We start from the raw sequence: 18,826 nt of genomic DNA, 5'->3' as shown, positions 1-18,826 counted from the left end.
AACTTAGCTTTTATTTATTGAATCTTCTTCTTAATTTTGAGACTAACAATAAGTTTACGAATCTTAACATTAAAATTTAGCTAACAGTGTGTTAAAACTGCATTCTGGTTGCGCGTCCCTCAAGTCGGTCGCTGGGTAGGTAAGTCATTACGACGAAGACGTGATTGGTTGCTCAACCTTGTTAGACCTCACGCCAGGTGGTTAGGGTGCAACAGTAGCTTGGTAAAGTACTTTTCCTTCTGTTCTGCGATCACTTCTTTGACTGGTAGGATGTTTAAGTCGCATTGTATGTTTTCGGTTGCAAACGTACCACGGTGCCCCGGTGATGGTTCTCAAGAGATCTTCGACTGAGCTCGCTGGACTATGTCAATATTACTATTGCTGGCACTCCCCCATAATTGGGAGCCGTACATCCATATAGGTTTTAGTACCGAGTTATATACAGCAGGACTTTATATTCAAGGCTGAGGGGAGACCGAGCGTTGATAAGCCAATGAAGGCTGCTGGCTTTTAGCTTTAGGTGTGTTCTTTTGGCTTCAATGTGCCGGCGCCATGTGAGTCTTCTGTCGAGGTGTACTCCTAGATATGTCACTTCGTTTGCTTGCGGGAGTAGAGTGTTGTTTAATGTTAGCGGCGGACAGTTTTGCCTGTTCAGAGTGAATGTAACGTGCTTGCATTTTTGTTTGTTCACTCCAATTCGCTAATCTGACAGCCATTTTTCAACATCGACCATGTGAAGAGCTAGCTGCGCAGTTGCTTGCCTCGGGCATTTTGAGCGGCTAAGAATAGCTGTATCATCAGCAAACGTAGATGTTGTTATTCGTGTGCTTGTCGGGAGGTCTGCTGTGTAGAGGACGTATAGTGTTGGCCCTAGCACACTACCTTGAGGAACTTCAGCTCCAACAGTGAAATCATCAGATATAGCACTGTTGCATCTCACAACAAATTTTCTGTCGTAAAGGTAAGACTCTAAAAGCTTATGGGTGTTGCTGGGGAGCATTGCCTTGATCTTGTACATTAGACCTTCTAGCCAGACTCTATCAAATGCTTGAGAGACATCTAAAAATACGGCAGTACAGTACTCTCGTTTTTCGAACGCGTTCCGAATTTCTGATGTTATCCGGTTGACCTGCTCAATTGTTCCGTGCTTTTCGCGAAACCCAAATTGGTGTGACGGAATTCCTTCCTGGAGTCTTAGGTATGTGTTTATCCGAGTCAAAACGCATTTTTCAAAGAGTTTAGATAAGCATGAAAGTAGGCTAATATGGGAGTTCGATGATCATTTTGGGAGTTATGTGATCGCAGCCCGGAGATTTTTTCGGATTCAGTTGATTTTTGATGATGCTAACTATTTCATTTGGGCGAAGTTCGATTGGCTCATGTTGAAGCTGAGGCTCATATGGGATAGTCGGCAAAGTAAACTCACTTGTGGCAGGATTTGGTTGAAATACATTTTTGAGATGGTTGGCAAACGTGCTGGCTCTGTCTGCATCACTGCGCGCCCAGCCTCCTGTGGGATTTCTAATAGGCATCACTGTTTTTTTCGGTGAGCTCAGAGTAGGGTGAGCTCTCCATAGTGAGTTTTTCGTACTAGAAGTACACAATTGCTCTATGTAGTGGCGTTGCACATATGCTTCTTCTTGCTGTAGAGCTTTAGTAAGTTCACGTGAGGCATGTCTTAAACGTTGCTTAGAAGATGGCGATCTGTGGAATTGCCACTCTCGACGTAAGCGTCGCTTTTCGAGGACGAGTTGCTCGATTTGTAGATTTGTCTTCTTTCGATTGCTTTGTGTATTTATGGTTTGAGGTGTTGAAGCTTGGGTTGCAGAGACAAGTACAGACTCCAGTGAATTAACAAAGCTGTCTACGTCGGCTTCATTGTTGAGATGGGGACTTAGCTCAATGTGTGAGCTTATATACTTTCTGTACTTAATCCAATTAGTTTTCTGTGAGGTCAATTTTAGTGATTGTTTCAATGTTCCTGGATGCCGGAGTAGAATAAACAGTATAGGCGAGTTGTCAGATGAAAGATCCGAAAGGCATTCGGCGCTTATCAGATTTTTTGGAATGGTAATCGCAAAGTCTATTAAATCGGGCAGTTTCGTTGGGTCTGCCGGCCAGTATGTAGGTGTGCCAGGAGAAACATAGTCGAGCTTGTTCTTGGCGTTGATAATGGCATTGTAGAGCTGCTTTCCTTTTGGAGTCACGAGACGAGATCCCCAGTGAGTGTGCTTGGCATTGTAGTCTCCTGCTGCTATGAATTGGTCTCCTAGTGAATTGAAACTCATCTTCAGCTATAGTGAAGCGAGGGGGGCGGTATACGGCGGCTAGTGTAAGATGGTTGCCAGTATTTAATTTTATATTTATAGATGTGGCCTGTAGGTTGTTTTTAGCAAATTTGTTATGATAGTAGTGCTTAATACGGCTTCAGATTAGAATTCCAGTCCCACCATGTGCTTTACCGTCTGGATGATTTGTTCCGTAGAAAGTATATCCTCGTAGTTGAAAATTGTATTTCTTTGTAAGGTGTGTTTCTGAAAGCAGCATTACGTCGATTTGATTGTCGAGTAGGAATTGAGCTAACTCAAGTTTATGCTGCGAAACGCCGTTAGCGTTCCACGTACAGATCCGTAGGGAAGTCATTATTTGGATTGTTGTGAAACCAGCATTTGAATCAATAGATTTTGGTTTCGCATTAAATCTTGCATAGTTGTGCGCATAAATGACATAAATTCTGTAAGGCTTTGTTGTAAGCTGCATATCATAGCTTCGAAGTTGCTTTTTTGGCTGCTCGGCGATTGATATTGCTGAGCCATGTTCGGTTCTTGGAATGCTGATTGCAGAAATTAACTTTTTGAGGCAGGGATAGCTGGTCCTGATTTTAAAGCGCTTGCGTATGTCACACTTTTGTCAGAGGTATTAGGTCCTAGTGAGGATCTGGCTGCAGTCGAGAAGAAGACTTCAGGGTTTGATCTGGAGACTTTCAACGTTTTATTTTGGGTGCGGGCGGTAATTCCTTTTTGATGAATGCGGCTTTTCAGATCCTTATACACTGGGCAACCTCTATAGTTAGCAGTGTGATTGCCACCGCAGTTGCCGCACTTTTTCGAGTTGCAGTCATCTTTGCTCGCTGGGCAGTGTGCGGAGTCATGAAGCTCTCCACAAACTACACACACCGGGCGCAGTTTACAGTATGACCTTGTATGACCATATTCTTGGCAGTTCGCACATTGTACCGGACCATTGCGTTCGTGCGGTTCCTCAACTGTAATTCGGCGGTGCAGCAGGAACTGAAGATTATATATAGGGTGCACTTCGTATTTCTTCAGGGGCCTATTTTCTGGCTGGAGCTCAACCTTAAAGAGTGGCTGCGGCTTTCTATCCCTGTTAAGGATATTGAAGACTGCCTTTGCGCTAAATCCCTTCTCTTGTAGTGCCTTTGTTATCTCTGCAGGCGTTACTTCGGATTCTATACCCTTAAGTACGACTTGCAAGCCCTTGCTGCTTTTAAGCTGATACGTGTAAAAGTTCTTTTTATTATCGGTAAGATATTTCGATAATACTCTGTAATTGTCTTCAGACTTCATTTGAACCTTTGTTTCGTGAATGTTGCCCTTTACAAGGGGTATAATGTGGAAACTATCCTTGCCAATAAGCTCAATAATTTTGTTGACGAGAACATTGGAACTTTTTTCTCGTATATAAATAGGCGGAGGCTTTGGCTTCCTTTTCTCGACTTGGGTAGATTCGGCCGCCTCAATCTCATAGGCGTTTGCCAAGATTTTGAATCGGTTCGAGTTCATGTCCGTTTCTATTGCAGCTAGACTAGCATTGCCACGGGTTATTTTGCGTTGAGAATTTAGAGGGCTCATCTTCCTTTTAATTTGAATGTAGCGATCCATACAAGTCTGCACAGCCGGCTTAGTAAGTTCATTGTTTTTGTTCTGTTTTTCGGGCAGCGCAGCGACAGACGTAGTAATGTTTGCGCTAATAGCTGATGATGTCGTTAAACGCGCTGTCGATACAGTTGCGGTTGTTGTTGTTGTTATGGTTAACGTTGTCAGCGAAATTGCGGTGCTGGTTACTGCGCTCTTAGGCTGCGGAGACATCGATGGAAGCGAGGGAGACCATGAGCGCGCTCTATTGCTCTCTACGTTTAAGAGGTCGGTTGAGTTGGGGGTAATTGACCGCACTTGATCAGAGCTTGCATTATTTTCGGTCGCTTTAAAAGAGAAGTACGCGTTGTTTCTTTGTTGTGAGAGCCGTCTCTCGTCTTGCTCACGGTGACGTTGTGCACGAATGTCGTTTTGACTCATTGTAATCGAGATTGATTAATTAGAGTTTTAATTGTTATGATTTATATTAATTAATTAATCAATCAATATAAACATTAGCGATTTCATCGCAAAGAGCGTCTTTCCGAGTTATTGTAGATTTTTTAAACCAGTCACTGCACTTAAGTGATTTTATTGAATATTTTTCCAGGAGCACAATAAATACACGTCTGCATGCGACGACAGTTCAATTGTAAGTATTTATGAAATAGATATAATTCTGCTTTAATATTTCCACGTATTTCTTTCGTATTCCGTCCATGTTTTCTTTGGTTGCCTTAATTGCCGTTTCTTTATGTATCTTAGTTTAAATAAATTGTTTATAATGTTTATTATATGCTATCAGCATCTGTTGTTCCCATATCAGCATGCGTATACTAAGGGCAAGTCCATTGAGGCAGCTCTCCATACTCTAGTAGCCTCCATCGAAAAAGCAGACCTTTACAAAGAATATGCTTTGGGTGCATTTCTTGATATTTCAGGCTCCTTCAATAACGGCACTACTGACGCTATTATGAAGGGCCTTACCTCAGTTAACACGGCTCCAGCGATCCACAGGTGGGTCAACCGCCTTTTTTTGCGAAAGGCGGGTGGTGGCTACGTGGGGCGATGCGGCCATTACAAAGGAAGTGCGAGGTGACACTCCCCAGGGTGGGGTTCTCTCGCATCTCCTTTGGAATTTGGTCGTAAATAGCCTACCTCAAAAATTCACTAGACGGGCCCCAAGTTAATTGGGAAATGCCCAACCACCCTTAGTTCCGTAATGGAACTTACTTTGCGGGAAGTTAAAGCATGGGCCGAATCAGCCGGGCTCAGCATTAACGCGGACAAAACGGACCTTATCCTCTTCACGAAGAGGTATAAGGTACCTGCGTGGTCCCCCCCAAAAATAGGCTGCACTATGCTAAAGCTGAGCCTAGCAGTAAAATACCTAGGTGTGGGCCTGGACAGCAAACTGTCATGGAAGCTCAACGTGTTAGAAAGGGTGAAGAAGGCCACCGGAGCCTTGTACATGGCGAAAAAGATGCTAAGTTGCACTTGGGGCCTCTCTCCTAATCTAATGCAGTGGATATACATCTCAGTTGTTCGCCCTATCCTCACCTATGGTGTTCTAGTGTGGTGGCAGGCCACGGAAAAATGGACGTACCTATCCATCATGGAAAGGACACAGCGTCAAGCGCTACTGTGTATCACAGGCGCTATCAGGTCGACGTCAACTAAAGCCCTCGAGGTAATAGCTGGTGTCGAACCGTTGAACCTATACGCGCAATCCATAGCCGCAAAATCGTCCCTAAGGATTGCCGCAACAGGCAATCTGGGTCTACTAGGCTATGGTGTCACAGCGCCATTGGTAGGGAGACTAGTAGAGACTTGGACTATACTATCCCCCTTACCAGTACTGACCATATTAAAACAATATTCTTGGAACCGGGCTGCTGGCGGGAAGGGTTATGCATTCCCGAAGCCCTCCACCTCTTCACCGACGGGTCGAACGGATGGAGCGGCCGTATACTGCCCAGACCCGGTCTCCAAACAATCCTATAAACTCCCAGACCATTGCAGCATCTTCCAGGCGGAAGTTTTTGCCATTGGCAAGGCTGCCGAATTGGCTCGGGGTTTACAGCGTAATCACACCTCTATTAACATCTTTGTTGACAGCCAGGCTGCAAGAAGATCAATGCACTCTGATGTGGTCAAGTCCAAAGTTGTCCTGGACAGCAGAATACGCATCAGCGGTCGTGCGTATCTATTGGATCCCAAGCCACCAGGGCATCGATGGCAACGAGATCGCAGACACTCTCGCCAAAGAGGGAGTGGGGCTCGATGTCGGTAACACGTGCAATGTTCCGATATCCCTGCGACTCTAGGCAGTGAAATTGAGGTGTGCTCTAGACTTCAGTGGAGCGCGAGCTGGCGCAATGCCAACTCGTGCAAAACTGCAAGGCTGATGTGTGCCTCTACTAACAAAAACTTAACCAAATTCATCATGCAGCTTTCAAGGAAAGACTGTAGGCTAATGCTAGGCATTTTAACTGGTCACTGTCTGTCAGCTGTCCATGCTGTTAAGCTGGGCATCACGAACAGTGATCAGTGCAGAAAATGCAACGAGCCCGGAGTTAAGGAAACACTTGAGCATCTTCTCTGTAGATGCCCAGCGTTATCCCGACTCCGGTTGAAATACCTTAATTCGCCGTGCCACAACGATGTTCGGGACGTTTCACGGCTACCTCCTAGGATGCTGCTGGCTTTTGCCAAAAATGCATCCATACTGTGCAACTTCTGAGACGAAGATACGCTATCGGTACAGCAACGGACCTCCACTGGTCTATGCTTTGCCCCGTACAGGGGCAGCCGGTCCCACCTAACCTATTATGTGCTAGTAATTTTTCAAATTTGGAACCATGCAGCGTTTGTATGAGGAGGGTTGAGTGACGAGGACCTTCTCTGAGGGATCCTGTTATTTAAATTGATATTTACGTTGGCTTTGCAGGATCATGGTAGGGTGGGCGTCTGCATCAATGAGTGCACCGTAAAGGAGAAGTGCTCCAAGTCGAAGGTAGATCCCTAACTTGTCTTTTCTCTAGTTTTCTTCCAACTCTTGTTTACTGTCCTTGTATGTCTATTCCCCTTTTCCCCCCTCCAACTTAGGTACGCGAATTTTGTAATAATGTAATTAATCTATGGAAGCACGTAGCGGAAACGATTTTTTTGCCCACACCCATCCGACCAGGCAACAGCCGTATCGATCGGGTACGCCTTTCATACCGTTATAAGTCCACCAGCTTCTTTAACGAACAAGCTTCGTTACTCGTTACAACATCATGAATGAAGTAAGTTGGCAGCATTGGCGCAAAATGAATAAATAAATAAAAAGTCGTTTGCTACAATAAGTGACAAGTTGACGCACAATAAGCTCGATGTTTATACCCGCTACCTATAGGATAGAAGGGTATTGTAACTTTGTATCGGCAGCAAATGTATACAGATAGAAGGAGGCATCTCCGACCATATAAAGTATATATATTCTTGATCAGCATTAATAGCCGAGACGATCTAGACATGTCCGTCTGTTCGTATGAACACCTATGTAGATCTCAGAGACTATAAGAGACAGAGCTATACTTTTTTCGACAGCATTTGTTATGTTTGCACACAGATCAAGTTTGTTTAAAATTTTTGCAACGAACACTCCCGCCTAGGCAAATCAATAAAAATCGAATAACAAGAGTAATTTTAGAGCTAGAGCTGTAAATTTTGGTATATACACTAACAACTATAGTAATTGTGATTCCTGGATGCGAACAGATAAAAATTGTGATAGTTATTAAGGAAATACTTTTGTATGGGCAAAAACGCTTGCTATGCTTTCGTTTGTATGTGTGCGTCTATGTATATATACGCCTGCCTATATTGGTATTGTAACGAACACGTTTAGGGTGCCATCTTATTATGAGACGACCCGTTAAGTAGGCAGCAAACGGGAAGCATACTCTGCCTACATTGTCGACTAGAGCTCAGGGAAAGTGGGGTGGGTCTTTTGCCACCTAGTAAGCTACCGTGCCACACAGATAAAAGAAGGTAGACAGAGTTAAGACGGGAACAGACAGGATAGGCTATCAACCGATAGACCGGTTAAGAAGTATATGCATTCAATATATAAATATGAAGAACGAAGATGGTTATGTTCTTCTTCTTTACCCTCCCAACCTGTAAAAGCTTCTGGCTCTATGCCTTTACCCAAATTAAGCAACAACAAGTAATATCAGGTGCCCATTACTTTATAATTTATTTCGACTTCATGATTATTCAACGAGGTTAAGACCAAAAGACTTCAAAATTACTTGAATGCATGTACACAATTTCATTTTATGCATTATTTGCCTACTATATTACTTTTGCCTAGTATTTCCTAATAAGATGGGTATGAATATAATACTAATAAGAATAATAATAACAATAATAATAACTGTAATATACGATTTACAAATGATTTCGGTGCGGCTATGCCGTACTTACACATACTCTTTATACGTTTTTTTTTTTTTTTCTTACTGCATCGATATCGGCAGGCCTGTGATGATTGATGAGCTGGGTGGAACTTCAAAAGGGATTAGAATATATAACAGATTTGATATAATATTATATACATACCATACCCATAAGAGGACTTACTATTCCATTATATCTAACTTTAAATAAAACTAACTTAAAACTCAAATTTAAATTCAAATAGGAATTACATTTCAATACGATTTTTAATTGAATTTACGTTATATTGTTGAACAATTTATATGGCAATGAAAAATTATATACGAGGAAAGAAACAACAGCAACAAAGGCAGCAGCGAGTGCAATAGCACTATCGGCGGCGTCAGAAGCAGCAACGAAAATCGGCAGTGGCCTCCAGTGGCAATCGCACTGTCAACACAACATCCAATAAGAGATGCGACGACGAGTGGCGGCAAAGATCTCAATGCCGACGAGTGGTGCAGGCTCGGCAACATATAGCAGCGAGTCTTAGCAACGAGTCTGCGTCAGAAACGCGCAGCCTCAGCAGCGCATGGCGCACTTCCACAGTGATAACGAGAAGTGGCAACGATCAGCTCTACTATGCTGATCCGTTCTCTCTCAAAAGGTTTATCCGAAGCTTGTGTTCCTTCTGGAACCGCTTTAGCAACGCATGACGTCGCTTCTACAGCCTCCTGCTGTATTGGGCGTCACTAAACTGGTGACTCAAGTGCAAATATCTAGGCGTTTGGTGGCAACTCCCTTTGCAAACTTGTTGCCACGCCTTTTTGGCGCGGGGCCTCTGCAGTTGCAGATCAGTTGGTGTGTGCTGTACAGTGGTCGTCGCCACGTGATTACACACACAATATCCTACACCAGGAAAAAGGGTACTTATGAAAATTAAGAAATTTGGTTTTCTCGCTACGCACCTTGTTAAACCAACGAGAAGACCAAAGAAAATCAGAAAAATGCACTTTGAATAGTGCGCACTCCCGAACAACACCAATAATAATTATATTTAATATTGTGACGGATGTCGTCAGATTTATTTTTAATATTTTGCTGCGGCACACTTTATCTCTGTAGCTTTTGAATTAAAAAGAGATGGTCTAGCCTAGATTAAGCGTGGATATCGATATTGTTTGATTAATCTAAGTTCGATATCGATATTATTTAATACGATACTAAGGTGAATGGCAAAAGTGATCCTGCCAACTCACTGCAAATATTCGATTAATAATTAATAATATACTAACATCTGTTAGCGAGTGCATCAATCATCGAATGCAGATGTTATCGCGCGCAGCTGTTAGCTTGCACAACAGTCGCGTCGCAAATATTGATACCGCCATAAAATTAAATTCAAATTGCAGATTAACGGACAATGCTCACCCCTACACCACAAGTTCAATGTGAGTCTTTCCGACGAAGATTGAATCTGAAAAGGGTGAACGAGAAACTACCAAAGGTCTTTAGCATGGAATGTGCCTATTTCTTTCCCTGTTAGATCTTCCAATAAGTACTAAGAATTGTCAATTTTTTTTTAATGCGAGCGTTGATTCCAACAGAAGCTAACTTGGCATTAAAATTTGTTGCTGCATTGCTTAATGCGAAATTCCGTTTGACCACTTGTTGTCCAACTTCAAAAGAACGTGGTCTACAACGCAAACTATACATCTGCTGATTTTTCTCATAAGCCATTGTGAGATGTTTTTCAATGTCTGCACGAATCTTCTGAAATTGATCAATTCTATTTAAACCTTCCGTTTCATCGCTAAGCAAGTCAAGATTTCTAAGCAATTTAAAATCTTGACAGTGTGTGGTCATATGTTGTCCGAATACTAGAAAATATGAAGATATACCAATCGACTGGTGTATGGAATTTCTTAAAGCCGCATTGATACTTGGCAAATAAATGTCCCACACCCGATGATCACTACGTATATAAGCTCTTAAGGCTGCGTTAATAGAGCGATTAACTCTTTCGACTGCATTTGATTGCGGAGCATACGCACCTGTTTTTATATGCTGAACTCCGTATTTGGAAATAAAGTTAGTGTTTGTAGGGGGCGTCTTCCAAGTAAATAAAAACCACTTTCACTTTTATTTGTAGCAGATTGTAGTACTTTTTTGAAAATATACTTTCACATGTGCTTGAGAAAATTTGAACATTGAGAAAAAGGCGGAATAGCAAGAAGCACTAAAAAGGGCAGGGTGACCATCTCTAGAGGAAACCAAGAACAGTGAGGCTGCGCGTATGACACGGTCACACGCACAGTATACCAGCTTTGTCGCTATCGATAACTTGCGATCGCGACCACACTGTCAGCTGGCCTGAGTGGTCACACCTGCAGTCATCTGGCATCAACAGTTAGTAAACTCGTGGCTTTTAACTTGCGATGTAAATTTCTTTACTGGTTTAAGAAAGGTAAACTTAGAAAAATGGTCAAGGATGATGAAAATTCCTACGTTGCCTTGTTTAGTGCGCGGAAAAGGACCAATAAAATCGATGTATAACCTCTGAAAAGTTCTGTCACTCGATACTTTATTTCCCATCGGGGTTTTAAGTTGCACTTTGGATATTTAGTGGTTTTACACTTATCGCAATTTTTAATATAGTTACGAACATCGACAACCATCTTGGGCCAAGAGAATCTCCTTCTCAGTCGCTCTAAGCATTTAGCTATGCCACAGTGACTAGAAGTTGGCTGATCATGAGCAGCTCTGATCACTGATTGTCGTAATTCGCCTGGAACGAATAATTTCCAACAATCCTGATTAATGAATTGGTCGATTACTTGAAAATCAGGTAAAGCAGCTTCTTGATAGCTATCTCTTAACTTACAATATTCCGGTGATTGAAAGGCATCGGAATCGAGATTTATTTCCGGGAACAGTTCTAACTCTACTGCTGCGATTTCTGTCACTTCTTCGAAGGATCTAGAAAGTGCATCAGCTACTACATTTTCACTTCCTTTTCTGTCTTCAAAATCAAAAGAAAAGCCCTGTAATTTAATTGCCCATCGACCCAGCCTCCCACTCAAGTCTGATGGGTTCATTAACCAACGTAGGCTTGCGTGATCAGTAACGACTTTAAAAGACTGTCCTTCGATATACATTCTAAATTTTTTTATTGCAAGAACAACCGCTAAGCACTCAAGCTTAGTCACTGTGTAGTTTCGTTAGGCTTTATTAAGCTTTTTGGACATATAAGCGATGGGTCTCTCGCTTCCTGATTCATCCCCTTGAGCTAATAAAGCGCCTACTCCATAAGACGAAGCGTCGCATTGTACAACGAATGACTTTGAATAATTCGGATGAATTAGAAATGGAGCAGTACACAGCTTCCGTTTGATTTCATCAAAGGCCACTTGAGCCACGTCATTCCATTCATACGATTTTCCTTTTAATAATTCAGTTAGGGGAAATATGACTGTAGAATATTGAGAAATGAATCGCTGATACCATCCAGTCATACCTAAAAATCTTCTTAGTTGTTTCCGCGATTTTGGAGCTGGGAATTATTCCACGGCTTGAATTTTGTTAGGGTTTATTTGGAGAGTACCTTCTCCTACAATATATCCAAGATAATCTACTTGACGTAAACCAAACTGACTTTTTCCGACATTTATCGTCAGTCCCGCTTTATGCAATTGTGTAGCAACTGTAGACAAATGCTCCACTTGCTCATCAAAACTTGCTGACATGACTAGCAGATCATCAAGATATACAAATATATATTTTAACTGATACGGTATAACTTGATCCATCAATCTGCACATAGTCTGAGGAGCATTGGTAAGACCAAAAGGCATAGGTACGTTTAAATTGATATAGAGGTCGGTTGGGTATTGTAAAAACAGTTTTCGGACGAGAATCCGAATCCAAACGTATTTGCCAAAATGCATCTTTTAAATCGATCTTCGATATGCATTGCACCGAAGGAAGTCGACTTAAGAGACCATCCAACATAGGCATGGGATAGGCATCTTTTACTGTCACCGCGTTGAGTTTGCGAGCATCTAAACAGAATCGAACCTTCCCTGGTTTAACGACTAACGTGACAGGAGAAGACCACGGCGAAGTGGGAGCTTCTTCGATTACACCTATCTTAATCATTCGATCTACTTCTTCGCACAAAGAGTAGAATCTTTGCTTAATGGGTTTGATATTGCCTGTATCAATATTATGCTCTATGAGTGAGGTTTCACCTAGGCCATCACGTTCTGATGAAGGAAAATATCCGATTACGGAATTCAATTTAGCTCTCTGCGACACAGAAAGATCAAGGCCAGATGAATCAACTGACGACTCAGCTTTGATCTCATTAATAGTGAACGAAGGCGAAATGGAAATGTCAAAGGCCTTCCAGAAATCCATACCACAAATCACATCTTGTTTAATGGACGGTACGAGCAAAAATTCGAAATCCTTAATCTTAGAATTAAAAGTGATTGGAATGCTAACTGTACCAGCAACAGTTTGATTTAAACCATCGGCAATATGAACAAAACCTTTAATTTTCTTAAATTTGTGTTTCATAGAGATAATGTGTTCTGCAAGAGCATGTCCAATCACACTTTTATTAGCGCCACTATCGAGGAGAGCTAAATAAGATTTGTCGAAAATACAAATCTGTGTAAACGGACGAATATCATTTTTCTTGTGCACTATAGTGGAAATAGTAAAGCATTTTAATCTTCGTCTATTTTCCCAAAATGCTTTCAGTCGTTGAGAAGAACGGCTTCTTTTGCGTTTTGCGGCTTCAATGCGTTAGCATTAAAAATTTCTGCTCGACGCAACCGATAATCTTGCAAACGTTCATGATACGGCTTGAACGATCGATAAAATTTTACATCTGGTGATTGATAAGAAATAAGAAATTTCTGCTCGACGCAAACGATAATCTCGCAAACGTTCATGATACGGCTTAAACGATCGATAAAATTTTACATCTGGTGATTGATAAGAAATGTCAGGGGGTTGTAAAGTCGTGTCAGGTAGAGAAGTCATTATGTTGGAATCCAAGGCTAGTGTCGGATGTTCCTGGTTTGAATTTGGAGAACATCCTTCGCTAAGTTTTCCTGTGCTGTTCGACATATGGGACAAGTAGGGCGATACATGTCTTTTAAGCGACAACCAAAACAGAAAATGCGACGAGTTCTTAGACAGTCGTGATAACGATGTCCAGATTAATTACAATTCCAACATTTTAACTTTTGTTTTTCAAGCAAGGCACAGATTTCTTCATTCGATTCAGGTTCTGATACAGATTGATTATCAGAATCTCCATCATGAGAAATGGCATTGACAACTCTCCTAGAAATATTCTCACGCTGTCTCGAACGCGTGTTTCTAAAAAAATCTTCGTGTATATGGCATTCTCTTCGCAATGTAGCTAGACTAGGTGTATCTATATGTAGTAACTCATGCTTCAGATCAGATCTCAGATTATGTCTGACTTCTGTTATGATATCAAACTCCGACAACGGGTTTTTGAGAGAATCTGCGATAGCCACCATCGCATCCAGAAAGTCATCAAAAGTCTCATTGGTTAATTGCTTTCGGTGTCTCATAGCCTGCTTAATATCTCAATCCGATCTTTGATCTTGATAACGTTCTCTTAACTTATTACATAGCTCAAATCAATTCATATGACCTGCTGTCTTGTGAACTCGCCAATAAAAGGAAAGAGCAGAACCGGAAAAGAGTAAATTGGCTAATTGATACAATACGTCGAAGTTGCCATTGAAATATTGTGTCGTAAGACAATTAATACGATATATAAAATCTTCGATAGGAAGATCATTGGCTGAACCAGAAAACATAATTTTCCAATTAGAAATAACATTGGAAATTCGGTCAGGCCTATCAGTGGAGTAGTCACTCATGTTCGTACGTCCATCTGAGGCTCTGTTTCTCGAATTAGAGTCACTCTTGGCACATTGTCGTGAATCTCGTTATCCCATTCGAGCTGTGACTCGTCTCGAGATCCTCTTCGAAAGGAAGAAAGATTCAAGTTACGTAAAGCCGTGTTAATTGGTCAGACACTGCTGCAGCAATACTTGTTCTATGAGCTTCTAAAGAACTTGATATCATTTGTTGAATGTGATCCTCATTACTCACATTGCTAATAGGAACGAATCTACCCGAGTCTCGCCTAGTTGCAGAACCAACTGATTGGCGTGTATTTTGGGTGTTTCTATTGATCGACCTAGTTACTGGATGATTTCTTGGAATAGCTCCGGCGGGATTATTAAGTACTCGCACCTCGAGGTCTACCCAATGTGCTTCGTGGATTGGCACCTGCCATACATGACAAATTCTCGGCACTATGTGTAAGAGTACATGGCTGCCTACAATTTGGACAAGTGGTGTTACCATTTAACCACTCTGACAAACAAGATCTATGAAATTTATGCTTACACCGTGTTTCGGTATAAGCTGTTTCAGAATTGACGTCGTTGCAAATAGTGCAGTCAATGGATTCTTGGGCCACGTTGCTTAACGAAACTAAATCCTCTGTACTACGCATTACTGCCATAATGAAATTTGTTTTCTCTATATAATTTTTATTCAGAAAATAATATTCAACAATATTATATAACAACAACAAGAAGATAATATTCAACAATATTATATAACAACAACAATATAATAATATTCAACAATATTATTTAAATTCAGAAGATAATATTCAACAATATTATTTATTTTCTCATAAAAATCTTTTAATTGGGACTTATCCTTTTATTGCTTGTTGCACAATAACAAATATATATATCCTGCAAAACTTCTTAGCAAATGAACTGAATCTATAACTTCTTTGATTATTTGATGAAGGAAAAGAGGAACTTATCGAAATAATCCAACAAGAGCAATCTCAATTTTCTCACTCATTCAAACTGAAAAACAAAACTTACTGATAACTGAAATCTATCACTTGGTTTAGATCAACCTGAGGTTAATTCTAACATTCCAGAGTGATGAGATGATGAGTTCGAATAAGTCTTAGAGACTACTAACTACTATGGTTAGTATTATATTGGCCAACTTGATTATTGGTTAGGCTCCACGAAAATTAGCAGAATACCTACACTTCCGAATAATCAAACAGCTGACACACTGAACTAATAAAGATTTGGATGGCGGTTGAGGAAGGAAATGGGAATATGAAAAAGGTAACCGGAAGCGCGGGGATGCGATACCTAGATTCTGGATCGCTGTATGGTTGCGTAATAGATTCCAGGCCTCAACGTTGGCTCTAACAATTTTGAACTCAACCTTTTTTTTATAACCAAAACCTCGGCCATTTGATCTCTATACAACAACTCCGATCTTACACGTATAGGCAACATTTTAATCTGAAACAACTCAGGCCCCACGTGTTGGACATTTTATTCTAACATAACTCCGGCTCAACGTTCGGGCACCATTTTATTAAATGGCGACTTCGGCTCCACGCTTGAGTCGTTTTATTGTGTTACGATCTCCGGCTCCACGTCTGGGCGCCATTTTATTTATGTAACGAACACGTTTAGGGTGCCATCTTATTATGAGACGACCCGTTAAGTGGGCAGCAAACTGGAAGCATACTCTGCCTACATTGTCGACTAAAGCTCAGGGAAAGTGGGGTGGGTCTTTTGCCACCTAGTAAGCTACCGTGCCACACAGATAAAAGAAGGTAGACAGAGTTAAGACGGGAACAGACAGGATAGGCTATCAACCGATAGACCGGTTAAGAAGTATATGCATTCAATATATAAATATGAAGAACGAAGATGGTTATGTTCTTCTTCTTTACCCTCCCAACCTGTAAAAGCTTCTGGCTCTATGCCTTTACCCAAATTAAGCAACAACAAGTAATATCAGGTGCCCATTACTTTATAATTTATTTCGACTTCATGATTATTCAACGAGGTTAAGACCAAAAGACTTCAAAATTACTTGAATGCATGTACACAATTTCATTTTATGCATTATTTGCCTACTATATTACTTTTGCCTAGTATTTCCTAATAGGATGGGTATGAATATAATACTAATAAGAATAATAATAACAATAATAATAACTGTAATATACGATTTACAAATGATTTCGGTGCGGCTATGCCGTACTTACACATACTCTTTATACGTTTTTTTTTTTCTTACTGCATCGATATCGGCAGGCCTGTGATGATTGATGAGCTGGGTGGAACTTCAAAAGGGATTAGAATATATAACAGATTTGATATAATATTATATACATACCATACCCATAAGAGGACTTACTATTCCATTATATCTAACTTTAAATAAAACTAACTTAAAACTCAAATTTAAATTCAAATAGGAATTACATTTCAATACGATTTTTAATTGAATTTACGTTATATTGTTGAACAATTTATATGGCAATGAAAAATTATATACGAGGAAAGAAACAACAGCAACAAAGGCAGCAGCGAGTGCAATAGCACTATCGGCGGCGTCAGAAGCAGCAACGAAAATCGGCAGTGGCCTCCAGTGGCAATCGCACTGTCAACACAACATCCAATAAGAGATGCGACGACGAGTGGCGGCAAAGATCTCAATGCCGACGAGTGGTGCAGGCTCGGCAACATATAGCAGCGAGTCTTAGCAACGAGTCTGCGTCAGAAACGCGCAGCCTCAGCAGCGCATGGCGCACTTCCACAGTGATAACGAGAAGTGGCAACGATCAGTTCTACTATGCTGATCCGTTCTCTCTCAAAAGGTTTATCCGAAGCTTGTGTTCCTTCTGGAACCGCTTTAGCAACGCATGACGTCGCTTCTACAGCCTCCTGCTGTATTGGGCGTCACTAAACTGGTGACTCAAGTGCAAATATCTAGGCGTTTGGTGGCAACTCCCTTTGCAAACTTGTTGCCACGCCTTTTTGGCGCGGGGCCTCTGCAGTTGCAGATCAGTTGGTGTGTGCTGTACAGTGGTCGTCGCCACGTGATTACACACACAATATCCTACACCAGGAAAAAGGGTACTTATGAAAATTAAGAAATTTGGTTTTCTCGCTACGCACCTTGTTAAACCAACGAGAAGACCAAAGAAAATCAGAAAAATGCACTTTGAATAGTGCGCACTCCCGAACAACACCAATAATAATTATATTTAATATTGTGACGGATGTCGTCAGATTTATTTTTAATATTTTGCTGCGGCACACTTTATCTCTGTAGCTTTTGAATTAAAAAGAGATGGTCTAGCCTAGATTAAGCGTGGATATCGATATTGTTTGATTAATCTAAGTTCAATATCGATATTATTTAATACGATACTAAGGTGAATGGCAAAAGTGATCCTGCCAACTCACTGCAAATATTCGATTAATAATTAATAATATACTAACATCTGTTAGCGAGTGCATTAATCATCGAAAGCAGATGTTATCGCGCGCAGCTGTTAGCTTGCACAACAGTCGCGTCGCAAATATTGATACCGCCATAAAATTAAATTCAAATTGCAGATTAACGGACAATGCTCACCCCTACAGTATGTGTAAGCATGTGTAGTTTTGCAACAAAGATGAAGACGACAACAATTGCTCGTGTCTTAGATTTTTAGAGTTAAATAGCGGCTTCGTAAATGCTGCGATGGCTGTGCTGATAGTGTGCAAGCCATACATTTGGTGGTGTGCCGGTTCGAGTCCCTGTTGGGACTCATTCATTTTTTGTCAAGTTGGTTTCAAATTTTTGCCACGCCCCGCAAATCGAAAAAAATCTAATAACAAGCAGAATTTTAAAGCTAGAGTCGCGAATTACAATAATAACTATAGAATTTGTGATTCCTGAAAATTGGATTGTCGCAGTTATTAAAGAAATAATTTTGTATGGCGACCAACTAACCAACTAACTATTCTTACCAGTTCTTAAAAATTTGCTTGTGATCGGAAAAGAATCTTGTAAAATAATTGAAAAGCAATATTGATAAATCGTAATAATTATTAGCCGATTTAATGCAACAATAACGCGTTTTTACACACATACCAAGATACATGTGTATGTACTTATGTATGTGTCGGCGCATACTAAGAGTGTGTGTGTATGTTGGCGTGAGTGAATGGGTATGCTGTTGTAGGAATTTCACCAGAGGCTTAATTTCATCATTATAGGAATAGTGCATCAGTCACTAATTGCGCCGTGATTTGTTGTGTGTTTATGTTGTCGCTTTAAGAAGTGTTGTTTTAGCAGGGCGACAGCGTAGTGTCGCTGTCGCTGAGTGTGGTTCGGTGGTAAGCATAGAATGAAGATCGTCGTGTATGCAAAACCGAAACTCGCTGTGCTATTACGATGTCAGAAAATAACGGTGCTGCAACATATGCATGTGAATGCACTGTACGAATATATATGTATATTGTGACATATCCACCACACATATCCACCACCATACTCATTTCTTGTACATGATACATTCTCGAAATTATTCCTCTATCTTCCAAAAGGTCCTACTGCATTTGAAAAATTACAAG

This window comes from Drosophila albomicans, unplaced genomic scaffold (genome assembly GCF_009650485.2).
Source record: "Drosophila albomicans strain 15112-1751.03 unplaced genomic scaffold, ASM965048v2 utg000102l_pilon, whole genome shotgun sequence".
Classification (NCBI taxonomy): Eukaryota; Metazoa; Arthropoda; class Insecta; order Diptera; family Drosophilidae; genus Drosophila; species Drosophila albomicans.
This window is presented reverse-complemented; position numbering follows the sequence as displayed.